Raw genomic sequence first — 15,633 nt, forward strand, 5'->3', positions numbered from 1 at the left:
AGTATGAAGAAAAATACTGTACTTAGCTCAAGAGAAGTAGCTTGACAAGACCGAATTGCGATGCAGCAAACGAAATCTGGGGTAACAGGGAGAGGGGAATTCTGGGTAAGAATTTTAGCTCGAGAGTTTGTAGCTGACACGAGCTTGGAAGATAGCTGGCTCGGTTCCGAGATCGGAACCGATACCCACACATAAGGAATGAACGAGGATTAACAATATCAGATTCTAAGTTGTTGGTGAACATCCAAAAGACGTAGTATGCATTCACCCTTGTTTGAAAATTTAGGGAAGAATACAGGGAGATTGGTAACCTAATTAATGTTGGATTCAGAAGCCACCTTAGGTCAAAAAAAAGATGGGTTCATGAGTAGGGAAACTATCCTTATGAAAAATCAAGTAGGGAGATCTGGAGGAAAGGGCCTGGAGTTCAGATAGTCATCTACAGGAAGTGATAGCAATCAGAAAAATTGTTTTCCAGGACAAGAATTTAAGGTCTATCTTTATTGATGATTTAAATGGGGGATGAGTCACAGCTTGTAGTACGATAGAAGGAGTAGTATCAATGACTTGAGTCCTGAGTAGAAAGGTACTTTAAGAAAAGCTTTGCATAACTTTGAAGTAAAAGAACAGCGATTTTCACCTGAATGAAAATTAGAAATAGCTGCCAGCTGTACTTTGATAGTTGAAAAACTTGCACTGTTGCTGAAAATAGAGGCCAGAAATTTAAGAACCATGGAAACTGGAGAAGAGAAGGGATCCAGGTCTCTTTGGAGGGCCCAGACTGTAAATATCTTCCATATACTTTTGTAAATTTTCCTATTAGAGACCTTTTGAGAAGATAAAAGAATATGGCATGTCTAGCCATCACTGGAAGTGGAGAAACCATGTGGTCAACTTGAGGCCGTTGATATCTGGCTGTTTCAGTTCTGCTGGATGACAGAGGAGGTCTGGACTTGAGTTCAGTATCCAAGGTGAATACAGTAGATGAGGCCACAGGAAAAGAATCCAAACTTGACAAGGCCAAAAAGGTGCAATGAGGATACTCATGCTCTTCAACTGGTATGTTTTCTGTACAAATTTGGCGATTAGAGGTAATGAGGGATAAGCATTCAGGAGACCAAAGGGCCAGACGTGGACTACAGCATCTCTCTGTGACTTCGAAGGTTGAGGGTCCAGGGCGAAGAACCTACTGTACTTGTTGTTGGGAGAGGTGAAAAGATCACAGCATGGATGGCCCCATCAACAGAAACATCCTCTCTGCCAGTTCGATGTTGAGAGACCACCCGTGAAGCATCAGAATGGACCTGCTTATTTTGTCTGCAAGCATGCTGGCTTTCCCAATATGTGCGCTGCTAATATAAAGCAGCCGGAAGAGACTGCCTGTTGCCACACTCTCATTGCCTCCTGGCATAGCGGATAAGACCTGGATGCCCCTTGTTTGCTGATGTATCAGACTACAGACATATTGTCCATTTGAATTGCAATCACCAAGGAGGTGACAGCATCTTGAGAGGACTGCAACACTATGAGGATTGCTCTCATTTCCAAGACACTGATGTGTGAATTGGCCTCTTCTAGAGACTACGTACTTTGTAATGTCCTTCCCAAGAAATGTCCCCTCTCCTTGGGAGGTGTCAGTGGCCAGTGTGGTACTGATACAGGGGGAACAAAAGGATGGCCCTGAGAAACTTCATCTGAACAGATCCACCAAAGTAGATGTTCCTTGCAAACTTGTATAATCCTGACTGGAGTGTATAAGGGCTGCTGAAGAATATACCACTTTACTGAAAGAGTCCACTGCCATGGAACCTAAGGCTTGCAAGACTAGTCGTGCTATAGGAGAAGAATGCAAGATCACTTCCATGACCTTTGATCTGAAGGTCTGTACTCTTGTTGTAGTAAGTGATGCTATCAGATTGACCGTGTCTAGACGAGCACCTATGAACTCCGGATTCTGTGTAGGTGTGAGTTGTGACTTGTTGTAGCTGACAGTAGAACAAAAAAACACTGTTAAAACACAAAGAATCACTGTCACTAAGCCTGAAGGCGAAAGTGTTTTTACTTGCATTTCATTAAAGTGTTCTAGGTCTGGACTAGCAGTTTGTGTGTTCCAGGGGTTCTTTGTTCTACTAACTGCTGTCTGGATTTCCACTGGAATAACCTTTGTACTGGTGGTTTATTCTTGTTGCAGTTGATAGTGATGCCCAGATGGTGACACAACTGGAGCAAATAGTCCCTTAATTGTACAAGTAGATGCTGGGTAGGAGCAGTCAGGAACTAGTCGTCTAGAAACGGAAACACCCAGAATCTTAGCAGTCTCAGGTAAGCTGTTACCACTACCATGTATTTGGTGAACACCCTTGGGGCTGTGGTAAGGCCAAAGGGCAGTGCTCTGAAATGATAATAACTGGCTCCTAGCTGGAAGAACAAATATCTTCTGGGGCACCTGTTCATTTTGATACGACAGTATGCATCTTGAAGATGTATCAAGCAGATCCAATCATCTTTTCACAGCAGGGGCAAAATTAACTGAATCATGACCATCTGGAAGTCTGAATATATCAATCATGACCATCTGGAACTCTGAATATACCATGTATTGGTTTAACTTGCTGAGATCCAAGATGGGTCTCAAGTTCCCTGTCTTTTTTGGCACTAAAAAGAATCTTGAACAGGTTCTGGATCCTCTCTGGTCTGAGGGTACTTTTTGGATGACTCTTTTTTTTAGAAGCTTTTCTATTTCCAATGTTGCTGCCTCTCTCTGATTGGGTGGTACGTCAGGGATATTTTTCATTTTCATAGGGGGAATTTGGGAAATGGTATGAAATAACCTCTGGATAAGATCCTCTGTAACCAAATATGTATTGTGATGGATGCCCAGGCTTCTGGGTGCAGAGACAAGTGCCCCCCCCCCCCGACTGCCTCCAGAGTACATCAGCCAGGCAACCTTTCAGGAGCGCTGGTAGGGCTTATCTGAGAAAATATCTCTGAAACCCTGGTTCTGTGGACCACCTCTGCCATGAAGACAGTGTATTCTATTAGAGTTACTTCCACTGCCCAGGGGAGAACTGTCTCCAAATGAGTCTTGGAACGGCTCTTGGGACTTGTAAAACCACATCTTTTTACTGCCTTGTTGATTCCAATAGAAGGATCTTGAGGGGCAGAAAACTGGACCTCAGTGACAGACAGGGTCTTTCTGTCTTGCTCACATCTGAACACTGTGTCCTTCACTTTGGGGTTGAACAAGGATAACCCATCAAAAGGAGCATTAATGAATGAAGACTTGAAGGGAATTACACGGGAACATCCAGGCGTATCTCTTAATGGCTATGCCCGGACCCACCGCCCTTGAGGTACCCTCAGCAACATGAGATATCAACCTCATAGACGCTTTGGAAATGGATTGAAGGGTGGCCAGTTGTGAAGAAACTTTGTTTTGGTCCCCTACAGACATGGACTTAGAAAGAGATTTTTAGAGCTTCTTGGTCAAATCTCTTTGCAGCCTGGTAAAGTGTACCAGATAATTCAATGACCATAGGGCAAAGGTCGCTGAGGCATAAATGCGCTTGCCAAATTTGTTCAAGCCCTTAGACTCCCTGTTAGGGGGATGGACAAATGAGCACTGTTCCGTGAGCTCTTTTTTAGTGGCTTCCACTACAACCATGGATCTACTGGGGCCCCCTTGCTCCTGTGGGCTCTGTCCTTCAGTGTACTAAAAAATCTATGTGGTCTCATGGATACAGATTCCACTATACTCGGCTTCATCCTTGCATAGTGTGAAACTAGGTCGATCAACTCATCCACTGGTGGAACCATCCAAGATATAGCCGTGTCAGCCCTGAAAGCCTCCAGAAATATTGATTCCTCCTGGTAAGGGGGTTTGGAAGACACTCCACCTTTTTGTTTGAGAAGTTCCAGGATTTCTCCAAAAGAGGCGTCATCAGGTGGAGATTTGGGGGACCCCCTCCCATTCACTGAAATAGGTGTCTTTGGTGAGAGATTCCTAAGGGGAATCTAGATGTCTCCTTTTACATGTTCTCTTCCTAGGGACCTCATCAGTGGGATCACCTGGTTATGTATTGTAAGTAACAGGGGAGTCCTATGGGAGGAATGACTGAAGGCTTTATTGGGGTGGATGTCCCGGTGGTATAGACCTAAGTGGCTCAGAGCTCAAGTCCAATGGTGGGACACAAGTGGGATCCAACAGGGATAAGAATGTCCTCTCTGTCGTTAAAGAGCGAGCCCTCACCACCACCTCAAAGGCAGAAGGTCCAAGGGAAACAACAGTCAACCGCACTGGAGGCAAAGCCACCTGCACAGTAGCATCATGAATCCCCACAGACCACTGTCTCAAAAAGGGAGTCGGACCCATGTTGTCTAATGCTGAAGCTCCAAACAGCAAGGACAACTCTGACAGCTTTGGAATCTACCCCAACCCCCACCCCACTAGGAGCTGGTGCTGATGCTTCTGCTTCAAGAGTCATCCTGCTCTGAAAGGATCAGACTTGGGTGACTCAGAAACATGGTTAGAGTGGAAGAACAACCTGTATTCAGATCCCATGAGGACACTCTCAATCTCTAACCCAACAGCTCCAAAACCATGGGTTGGATCACAGATAGAGATATAACTTGAGGCTGGATGAGGGCAGGCTCACCTGTCCGATGGGAGATGGAATTAGGATCACCCCATCTGGATTTGAGCTCTGAAGAACTTCCTCATCATTCTAGCCACCTCTGTTTAGGATAAGCTCCTGAAAGACCTGAGAGAAGAGCTGGCTGAAATTGGTCTAGATAGCCTCCTTGGCATTTCCTACAGTAAAGGGAAATGGAGGCAAGGATATATTGGCTCTAGTGAGAAATGAGGAGACCAGGACCAAGGTGACTTAGGCTTGGATGTGCTAGGATCTGAGGTGGACAGATCCAACTTTTTTGAGACCTTGGCTGGAGGCTTGATTACCAGAGCTGATCTGGGAGAACAGTTGAGGGACTGCTTCCTGGATTCTTTCTCCTTAGCAGCCGAGTCAGGCTTCACTTTATCCATCTTCTTAGAGGGTGTTTGATTCCCTGGAACTGGAAGAAGGTAACAGACCCCTTAAGACAAGCTTATTCCTTTTATCGCTCAATGCCTGGGAATTAAACCATGCACAAATAGAGCATTCAGTAGCCAAATGGGCAGTACCCAAAAGTAAACACATTCCCTGTGGGTATCAGGATTGGGGATCTTTTTCCCATCCAAAGTGTATTTCTTTAAGCCCATAAGCTTGTCGGACATCTTATGGTTGTACAAAAAGACAACTGAGAAAGAAATAAAAACTTTTTTTTTCTTTTCTTTTTTTTTATGTAAGTGTTAAGGTACCAACAATGGTACTGAAGAATGAAAAACGAGCAGAAGAAAGAGGAAAGGGTGCCAATAATGGTACTTGGTAGAGTACCCTGTAGTGGGTAGAAAGGCCTAGCTAGGAGTGAAAAGGCTAACACAGAAAACCAGGAAAGGCTAAGGGAGGAAGGGTTATATAGGAGATAAGCTGAATAAAGGAAAAAAAACTCATGGTACAAGAAGAAAGCAACTAGTTTGACACCCTGTAGCTTGACAGCATAAAATCATCATCTGAATAATAGGGTGGTAAATGAGATCTGAGATATGCTAGGATGATAGGGGATTATGGGTAGAGGGAGGAGCTCAAGAGTTGGATCTGTGAGTTTGGTAAAAGTGGCAGTCAGATCTGAGATCGGATCAGAGAGCCATCAGTTGAGGAATGAATGAAAATGACAACATCAGATCTTGTGATTATTACCCTGGACCAGAGGAAAAAGAAGGGGGAAACAGTACTGTCTGGGCCAGAAGGGAGTCATCAGCATGATTTTTGGTTTGTCCTTCTTGATTGTGAGAACAAACATGGGAATTAGGGATAGGGGAGGGAATACATACAGGAATCTCCCCTTCCAGGAAATGACATGGAGTTCATATTCTAAGTCTCTGGTGATGGAATTCTGGAACAAAAGAGCCTGAGCTATCTTATCTGATTGCAGGCAAAGAGATCTATCTGAGGAGTACCCCACAGATGGACAATCTTCAGTAAGATCTCTCTGTTTAACATCTGTTCATGAGAGTCTGCCTTTGGATCTGCTCAAGCAATCTGCCACAAAATTGCTCTCTGAAGGTATGTGAACTACTAGCAATGACAGGTTGTGCTGTATGGCTATGTCCCAAGCAGTTAATGCAAGTCTACAAGGGTGGTGGGATCCTGTTCTGCCTTGCTTATTTATGTACCACATAACAGTGACATTGTCTGCAAATACTCAGAGAGGACCTGCAGACTAGAGGTGATGCAAGGAGTGTAAGGCTAGAATTACTGCTTAATTTCCCTGATATTTATGTCATCTTTTCTCTTCTTTTGGACCAAATATGCTGGACTTTCACATTAATACAGCAAGCTCACCAAACCAGGACTGCAGCATCTGTATAAAGGACTTAGTAAGTTGAAGGAACCAGAAAGAGCACTCCTGGATTGAGTGATATCTTGTTGATCCACAAATGAAACTTCCTTGTGATGAATAGCGAGAGAGGAATTTGGGAAGTACAGAGGATGACTTTGATTCCATACAGATTTGAGAAAAAACTGAATCCACTTCATATGGATATCATTTGAATAGTGGAGGCCATAAACCCCACAGCTCTCAAGATCTCCCTTGCTGAGGTCAGATCTAGGGGAAGAAGAGGTTGGAAGCATTCCTTTAGGAAAGCACAGTTGCGTAAGTCCTACTTACCTGTAACAGTAGATGTTTGAATTCCTCACTGCTTCAGTGGCATTTGGGGGTTACCAGCTCAGTAACCCAGTACTGGTTAGCCTTCAAAAGCTTAGACTCCCTTCCCTCTCTATTCCTGAAGCAGCTGATTGGCTAAGCATATCCTGAGAGTGAACCTTTCAGGTGTCAATGGAAATGAGCATTCAAGCTTTTTTCATTTCCACAAAGAAGGAGAGGAAAGTACCTGAAGCCAGAATCATCCAGCAGAATAAATTCACAGCCAATTACAAGACTATTAAAAAAAGAAAAAAAAATCTAACAAAAATTAAATCAAAGAGGTTGAATCTTACCTCAGCTATGTAAAACCTGGGGGATGGGGGTGGGTGGGGCCAATGAGGCAGTGAGGAATTTGAATAGCTACAATTCTGGGTAAGTAGGACTTACATAACTGTACTATGTTATTCATTCCCACCTAGAGGTGGAAGGATAAGAATCCAGGAGTCCCTGAAGAATGGTCCTAGCAAAGCTTGCTTTAGAACTTGAAAAGGAATGCAGATTGCAATGCGTTTGAAGGTATGTAACAGAGGGCCAGGTTGTTGACTCTAGAATGCTCCTAGAGTCCACCTCTTTCCAATATGCCATCAAAGAGGATAAGACCCTTATCAAGTGAACCTTAACCTTACCTGGAAGAGATTTACCAAGATGGGAGTAACAGAAAACAATAGCAGAAGGCAACCATCATGCAATAGTTTGCTTAGAGACAGTCTGACCCTTTTTAGCCTCCATGTAGGAGACAAACAGCTGTTCAGCATTCCTAAAGGGCTTTGTTCTGTCAAGGTAGTATCTGAGCCACATGTCTGCATCCAAGGCATGTAGAATCTTTCCGTCCTTGTTTTTTGGATGAGGATAGAACACCAGCAGACTTATAGCTTGATTCAAGGTAAATTCAGAAACAACTTTAGACACAAGGAATGGATCAATGAGTACACAACTCTGTCTTTGTGAAAATTCAGACAGGATTCGTCCACCATGCCAGCTTGCAGCTTAGAGAGTCGCCGTCCAGATGTCTGTGCAAAAAGTAAAACAGTCTTCCAAACAATGAACTGCAAATCAGCCTGAGAGGCACGTTCAAAAAGAGGTAAGGACAGTTTTACAGGAACTAGTCGAGGTCCCAGGGAGGAATGAATTTGCTTTTGCGGGGGTCTCACCTGCAACACTCCTGTCCTGAACTCTTTGACCACAAAAAGAGACAAAAGAGGGGAATCCATGGGCAGACAAGTTGAGCTGACCACAAGATGCACTCTTATAAATAGAAAGTTTCCTCAGAAACAGTAAAAACAATCATTTGTCAAAGTTAGAAGCAAAATATATACTGCTACAAACAGAAATTATTCCAGGAATGACTCTAAACACTGGCAGAAATAAAACATTACCAAAATACTATTTTTTACATAAACATGACAACAGAGAGTAATACATCGAATAATAAAAATGAGAGGAAGGGGAGTTCCCAAATGTGGCTTTTCTGGGCAGTAAGCCATAAAAATCATAACTGGATCCTGTGAAGAGTCAGAGGACTTTCTTCTTTAGATGCTGGAGAAAGTCTGAACACTCACTTTCTGTGACAGCTGAAGACTTCCCCCTCAGAATACATTCAACTAATCAGCTGTCACAGGAAGAGAGCAGGAGGGGAGTCTGAGCTTTTAAAAACTGACCCAGCACTGGATTTCCTTTGCAGATAGCCACCAAAATGCCACTAAGGCAGTGGGAAAATGAACATCATCATTTTCCTGAAGAAGTAAGGCAGCCATTGACACAGAATTGAGCCTGCAACCCTGGGAGCGAACCAAAATGGACTTTTTGATCTTTATGGTGAACCTCAGAAAAAAGAAGTTATGTTCTTACCATAACGTTCCATGTGGAGTGTTCATCTCGCCTTTGTTCTTACACACGGGTTTGGCTCCGAGTCGGCCGCATAGCAAAGCTCTGCATCTTAGAGAAGCTCGAGACCAGGCTATATCCCACAATCCTCCCTGCCATTACTCAAATCTAGTTTGCAAGCAAACCAGACCAACCATAAACCTCAGGTGCTAAGGCTACACACAGCCACAAAAATCAGAGACACTATCTCACTGACAAATTAACTAAAGTGTAGTGAAATATACCCCATGAGGTAAGAAACAATATACCCGGAAGGGGTTAAGGCATGTGGACCAGACTCTAGTCCTACTTGTTCTTCCAAACACGTGAGGGAGGGAAGGGAGGGAATGTAAGAACAAAGGCGAGATGAACACTCCACATGGAACGTTATGGTAAGAACATAACTTCTTTATGTGAGAGTGTTCAATCTCGCCATTTGTTCTTACACACGGGTAGCGTCCCTAGCTCCGTCACCCCGAGTGACTCATGGAAGAACGTTCCTAAGCACAGTGGAACCAAAAGATGTCCTGTCTTTGGAGGCTTTGTCAACCCTATAATGAGCGATGAAAGTATGTGGTTTAGACCACGTGGCTGCTGCACAAATCGTGTCCAAAGGCAGACGAGCTGCATGAGCCAAGGAAGTGGAAACAGATCTGGTATAATGGCCCTTAGGTTTGGTGGGCAAGGCCTGATTCGACTTAGAATATACAAAGGCTATACAATCAGTAAGCCATTTAGAAAGTGTACGTTTTGTAACTGCCATGCCCTTTTTATTGTCTGAAAACGTGACAAAAAGCTGATCTGTTTTCCTGTAATCTTTAGTCCTGTTCAAATAAAATCTTAGTTGTCTGTGGACATCTAACTTGTGCAGCATATATTCCAACTTGCTGGTATGTTTTTTGAAAAAGGTAGGGAGTTCTATGGACTGATTAATATTCGTGACAGAACATACCTTAGGAAGGAAAGATGGATTTGTTTGCAAGGAGACTCTATCTGGGTGGAAAATTAAGTAAGGTGGTTTGACTGATAGCGCTTGCAGCTCTGAAACTCTTCGAGCTGAAGTAACAGCTACAAGAAAAAGTGTCTTCCACGACAAAAACTTCAGGAGGCAAGAAGAGGCTGGTTAGGGTGGCAACATTAGTTGCGACAATAACAAATTTAAATTCCATGGGAATAAAGGGTCTCTGACGGGCGGTCGAAGATGGAAGGATCCTTTCATAAAAGCCTTACAAAGCCTGTGGGACATAATAGAAGAACCGTCCTCACCAACATGGTAGTTAGATATGGCCGCCAACTGTACTCTTAGTGTGGAAGTAGAGGCTCCTTTGTGAAAAAGGATGGATAGAAATTCTAGAACTTTATGTAAAGGAGCTACCAGGGGGTCCAAGTGTTGGCTAGATGCCCAGTATACAAAGCATTTCCATTTACTCCTGTAGAGTTTTGTAGTGGAAGCCTTATGAGAGGCAACCAGAATGCGTTGAGCTGCCGGAGAAAGTAGATCAGACCTGGCTAGGCAGGGAAGTGGAGCAGCCAAGCTGCTAGTTTGAGGGATAGAAGAGACGGGTGAGGAACTCCCGACGAATGGGTCAGTAGATCTAGTACTGGGTCCAGGATCCACGGTTCCCCTGTTTGATGGGCTCAAAGAAAGGGGAACCATATCTGTCGAGGCCAGAATGGGGCTATGAGTATAATTGTCCTTTCCAGGTTCCTGGCTTTCTGAAGAAATTTGGGAATCAAGGGGGTAGGTGGAAATGCATATAGGAGACCCGGGGGCCAATCGTGTATCAGTGCGTCCCTGGGGGCATCCCCCGGAGGGGGTAGAAGGGCAAAATAGCTTCTGCATTTGGTATTCATCGGGGAGGCAAATAGATCGCAGCAAGGCTGGCCCCATCTGCGGAAAATTCTTTCCGCCACCTGTAGCTTGAGGGACCACTCGTGAGGTAACAGGATGGCTCTGTTCAACCTGTCCGCAATGACGTTGGATGACCCCGGGATGTGCGTTGCTATCAGAAAGCGACCCGTGGACTCTGCCCATTGCCAAATTCTCATGGCCTCTCTGCATAATGGGTAAGATCTGGTTCCCCCCTGTTTGTTTATGTACCAGACTACAGACATGCTGTCTGTCTGAACTGCTACTGTTCCTAGAGGTAGGAGGGTTTGAAAGTGTTGCAATGCCAGGAACACCACCCTCATTTCCAGAACATTTATGTGCAGGTTGTACTCCATGTTGGACCATTCCCCTTGGACTGTTCTTCCCTGAAATAGTCCCCCCCACCCTATCAGAGAAGCGTCCGTGGTTATCGTGGCCGTCGGATTGGGTAGAACAAATGGACGACCCATAGTGAGATCTTGACTGTACACCCACCATGAGAGGTCTCGTTTGCAAGAATCTGTTATCAGAATCTCGTGCGCTAGGGGTAACTGCTGGAACGACCACTGCGTGAACAGCAGCCATTGGAGGAGCCTCATGTGCAATCTCCCCATAGGGACTGCAATCAGGGACGCTGCCATGAGTCCCAAAACCTTCAAGACTAGTTTGGCCAGTGCTTTCCTGCTTCGCAGTAGAAGAAGAACCTGTTCCTTGAGGGATGAAGCCCTTATTGGAGGGAGTTTTACCAGTGTTAAACGTGTATCTAGGTCTGCTCCAATGAACGAAATATGCTGTGAGGGCAGTAAGGCAGATTTTTCAAAGTTTATGGAAATCCCTAGGTGGGAACAAAGGTTGACTGTGTAGTCTCTGGCTTGTATGAGGCGACGCTCGGTGGTGGCGGTGAGGAGCCAGTCGTCCAGATAGGGAAACACCCGGAATCCTAGACGTCTCAAGTGAGACGCTACCACTGCCATGCATTTGGTGAATACCCTGGGGGCTGAGGTGAGCCCAAAGGGCAGGGCTCGAAATTGAAAGTGACTGGCTCCCAGCCGGAAGCGCAGGTGATCTCTGGACGGTCTGGCTATCTTGATGTGGTAGTACGCGTCCTTGAGATCTATCGAGCACATCCAGTCATCCTTCTGTAAAAATGGAAGGATCGATTGAAGCGTGACCATCCGGAACTTTTCCTTCTTCACGAAGGTATTGAGATTGCTGAGATCCAAAATCAGTCTCCAGTCCCCTGTCTTTTTTGGAACTAAAAAGAACCTTGAGTAAGTTCCAGATCCTTTTTGGTCCGCCGGGACTGGCTGAATGACTCTTTTTTCGAGCAGCTTTGAAATTTCTATTGCTGCTGGGCCTCGCAGATGGGGTGGCACATCTGGAAACCTTCTTTGTTGGGGTGGAGTTGACATGAAGGGGATTTTGTATCCTCTGGTTACAATGCTTTTTACCCAAGAGTCCGAGGTGAGAGTTAGCCAGGCCTGTGGGTATAAAGCCAAGCGACCCCCGACTGTCTCCAGAGCAGGACATTCGGACCCCTGTTCAGGAGTGCTGGAAAGGCTTACCAGGGATAGGATCCCTGTCGCCTTGGTTCTGCGGACCCCCTCTGCCGCCGGGGTGACGTCTTCCATTTCTGCCCCCCCCTGCCTCTGGGGGGGGGGGGTCACTCTGTGTGGCCTGGAAAGATCCCTGAGTTTTACGGAACCACATTTTTCCGCCTCATTGCCCTTTGGGGTACGGTCTAGTTGGAGCAGAAAAACGGACTCCGACAGCAGACAGAGTCTTTCCTTCTTGCTCACACCGAGTTAGTGTCTCTTTCACTTTGGGCCCAAAAAGAGTGGCACCATCAAAGGGGGCGTTGGCGAAGGAAGACTTGAAGGCTTCCGCAAATGAGCACAGCCGCATCCAGGATTGTCTTCGTAGAGCAATCGCTGAAGCTGCAGCTCTACTCTATCCTTCAGCCGCATACAAGATGAGCCTCATGGATGAGTTCACTATGGAGGTAAGGGTGTTAAGCTGTGCTGTTACCTTATCTGAAACAGCAGCATCTGTGTTACCCTGGAGGGTATCTCCCAGCTCCTTGATGAGATCCCTCTGCAGACGTGTAAAATGTGTCAAATAGTTTAGCGAGCGCATAGAAAAAGTCGCTGAACTAAAAACGCGCTTCCCATATCTGTCCATAGTCCTAGAATCCTTATTAGGAGGATGAACAGAAGAGGAAGACTCAGACATCTCCTTTTTAGTGGCTGCAGCCACCACCATAGCGTCGACCGGGACTCCCTTGGTGAGATAAGCCTTGTCCTGGGGAGCGGTGATAAACTTGCCTGGTTTTCGAGGGACCGGTTCCACTATGTCCGGTGTCTCCCATGCCCTTCGAGCAATTAAATCCATTAATTCATCAAGGGCGGAGTAACCCAGGAGGTAGAAGGTTGAGCACCAAAAGCCTTCAGCAACACCGACTCGTCCTCAGTGGGGGCTAGGGACTGCCAATCACCCCTCTGTTTTAAGATCTCCAAGATGTCCGCAAATGAGACATCCTCAGAGGGGGATTTTGGGGACTCCTCTGCCTCATCCAAGTCAGTGTCAGATGTTAGAGATTCCTGCGGGGAATCCAAGTGCCTCCTTTTGCACAGTCTTTTCCTCGGAACCTCATCGGAGGGGACTTCCGGTGAGGCCTCCGAGGAACAGGGAGCACCCTCTGGGGGTGGCTGAGGCAATGGTGCTCTACGCTTTGGATGGGTCGTGGGGGCAGAAACAGAGAGTGGCCCCTTAGGGGAGGGAGAAGACGCCTCCGATGAAGTGGTTGTCTGTGTAGACAAAACCTTCCTCATAAGGTCAAAAACCCCTGAACCCCGGGCCGAGGACTCCTCCAGTTCCGAAGAACATGGAAGGATCCTCGACCCCGAGGACAGAGCCGAGCCAATCTGCGCCGAGGCCCCGAGAGGGAGAGTCGGCACCGAAAGGTCGGTACAACTCTCGGTCCCGGAACCGAGGAGAGATTGTCGACTCTGCGACTCACCTACAGGTTCCGAAGGAGTCGAAGTCAATGGTGTCAATCGTGCAATGGACGGTTTCGGCACCGAGGGCTCCACTATCATCGGCTCATCCTCTTCCGGCTCCGAAGACTGGATGGGTCTCGAAGGAGGACCTGTTGGAGATAAAGGGAGGCCTTCTAGTTTCGACACCAATTGGGAGGAAACTGCAATCAACTTGGAAAGGGCCGTGTTCTCCATAAGTTTCTGCACGACACGATCCACATCTGTATCGGATAACGGTCTGGAAGATCGGGTCGAAGGGGCCGAAGATGGCACCGACCGAAGAATGGAAGGTGGCGGTAGCTCCGACACTGGTTCCAAGACCTGGGGCTCAGTGAAAGATAAACGTTCGACGCTCGGCCCCGAAGTTTGTGGAACCGGCGAACGAACTTTCGAAGATGAACTCGGAGCCGATGACATGGGCTCCGACATCTTCGACCCTTTCGAGGACTTAGAAGCCTGGTCCGACTTGTCCAAAGCCTCCTGGAAGGCAGGCTTAAGTAGTCCCCTATCTATAAGTTTCCTGCGTCTATCTGTCATGACCCTCCCACTGAAGGAATGGCATATAGAGCAATCCTCTTGCAGGTGGAGAGGGCCAAGACAGTAGACGCAGGAAGTGTGGTTGTCAGTGATGGACATTTTCTGCCCACACTGACATCTTTTAAAACCGGATTTGGCTTTTTCTGACATAACCGGTAGTAAGACACTTTACTATGAAAAGTTTTAAAACACTAGCTATAACAAGTAATAACTATAAGAAAATATTTATATTGCTATAAGTGATAAGAAGAGGTAGGCCACAAAAGGGAACCTATGAAAAAATGACAGGACTAATTACAATAACACACACACACACTAGTACTAATCAAAAACTAACTTCTCAAGAACTATAAGAACTTTTTAAAGTAGAAAGATAACAATCTTATCTGAATATAACAAAATTTTCTCTGGTCCGAGCTCTCGTCGATGTGATCCGTTGCAGTGGCAAACTAGATCTGAGTAATGGCAGGGAGGATTGTGGGATATAGCCTGGTCTCGAGCTTCTCTAAGATGCAGAGCTTTGCTATGCGGCCGACTCGGAGCCGAGGATCGGCTCCAAACCCGTGTGTAAGAACAAATGGCGAGATTGAACACTCTCACATGTGATTTTTTTTTTCTAAAGCTGAAGTTCAGAAGGAGCTTTTCCCTCATATAAGCCTGAAGCAGCAGGCTGTCTAAGTAAGGGAAAGCCTGAACTCCCTGGCAAATCAACAACTGGAGTTAGGCACTTTGTGAAAACTCTTAGGGCAGTAGAAAGCCTAAAGGGCAAAGTATAGAATTGGAAATGATACTGCCAAACAGAGAACCTTAAAATCTTCTGTGCTCCTGATGGACTGGGATATGGAGATATACATCTTTTGTATCCACAGTTACCAAGAAAGCTAGAGGGAGAATCATGAACACAAGAGACTACAGGATTAGTATTTTGAATGCTGGAACTCTGAGAAACAATTTGAGAAGGATAAATACAGAATCTGTTTCCAGATTCTGTCTTTTATGGGAACAAGGAAAAGTTTTGAATAGAAACCTGTCCCCTGCTGAGGAAGAGGGACATATTCTAATGCACCCTAAAGAAACAGCTCTTGTACAGTTGGAATTTGTGAAAGGGAAGGTCATGACATCCTGTAACTATTTTGAAATACTGGAACAATCCAAGTGTCTTTGGTGACTGAGTCCCAAATTGAAAAGGATAGGGAAAGCTTCAGTGATAAAGGGGATAGGAGTAGACCAGGGAGGAGAACGAGGCAAAGGTGGACGGTCACAAGGAGGCTGGTTTGTCAGGAAAGCAGGGTTTAGACTCTTTAAACTCCTGTTTGTCTTGATATCTCTCTTTTTTTTTTTTGAATATCACTTATACTTTGGGGGGGGGGGGGCTTTTGCTCTTTATGAAAAGGGGAATAACTTTAGAATGGTAGTTTCCCTGAAACTTGGGAACAAGAGAGAGAGACAGAGATAAAGATGTGTTTAAAGTCCTGCATAAATTCGCCTGTCTTCTGAAGATTTTTGAAAATTTCAGCATTA

The 15,633-nt window shown here is 45.6% G+C and overlaps 1 protein-coding gene across 1 annotated transcript in view; it reads right to left on the reverse strand.

Annotated features, from left to right (window-relative positions):
- LOC122803898 (protein SIX6OS1-like) overlaps window positions 1–15,633 on the reverse strand; it is a 2,044,062-nt gene that overhangs the window by 1,095,241 nt on the left and 933,188 nt on the right. The gene's annotated exons all lie outside the window — the stretch shown is intronic.

The sequence above is a fragment of the Protopterus annectens genome, chromosome 6.part0 (genome assembly GCF_019279795.1).
Source record: "Protopterus annectens isolate FY-2018-M chromosome 6.part0, PAN1.0, whole genome shotgun sequence".
In the NCBI taxonomy this organism is placed as follows: domain Eukaryota; kingdom Metazoa; phylum Chordata; order Ceratodontiformes; family Protopteridae; genus Protopterus; species Protopterus annectens.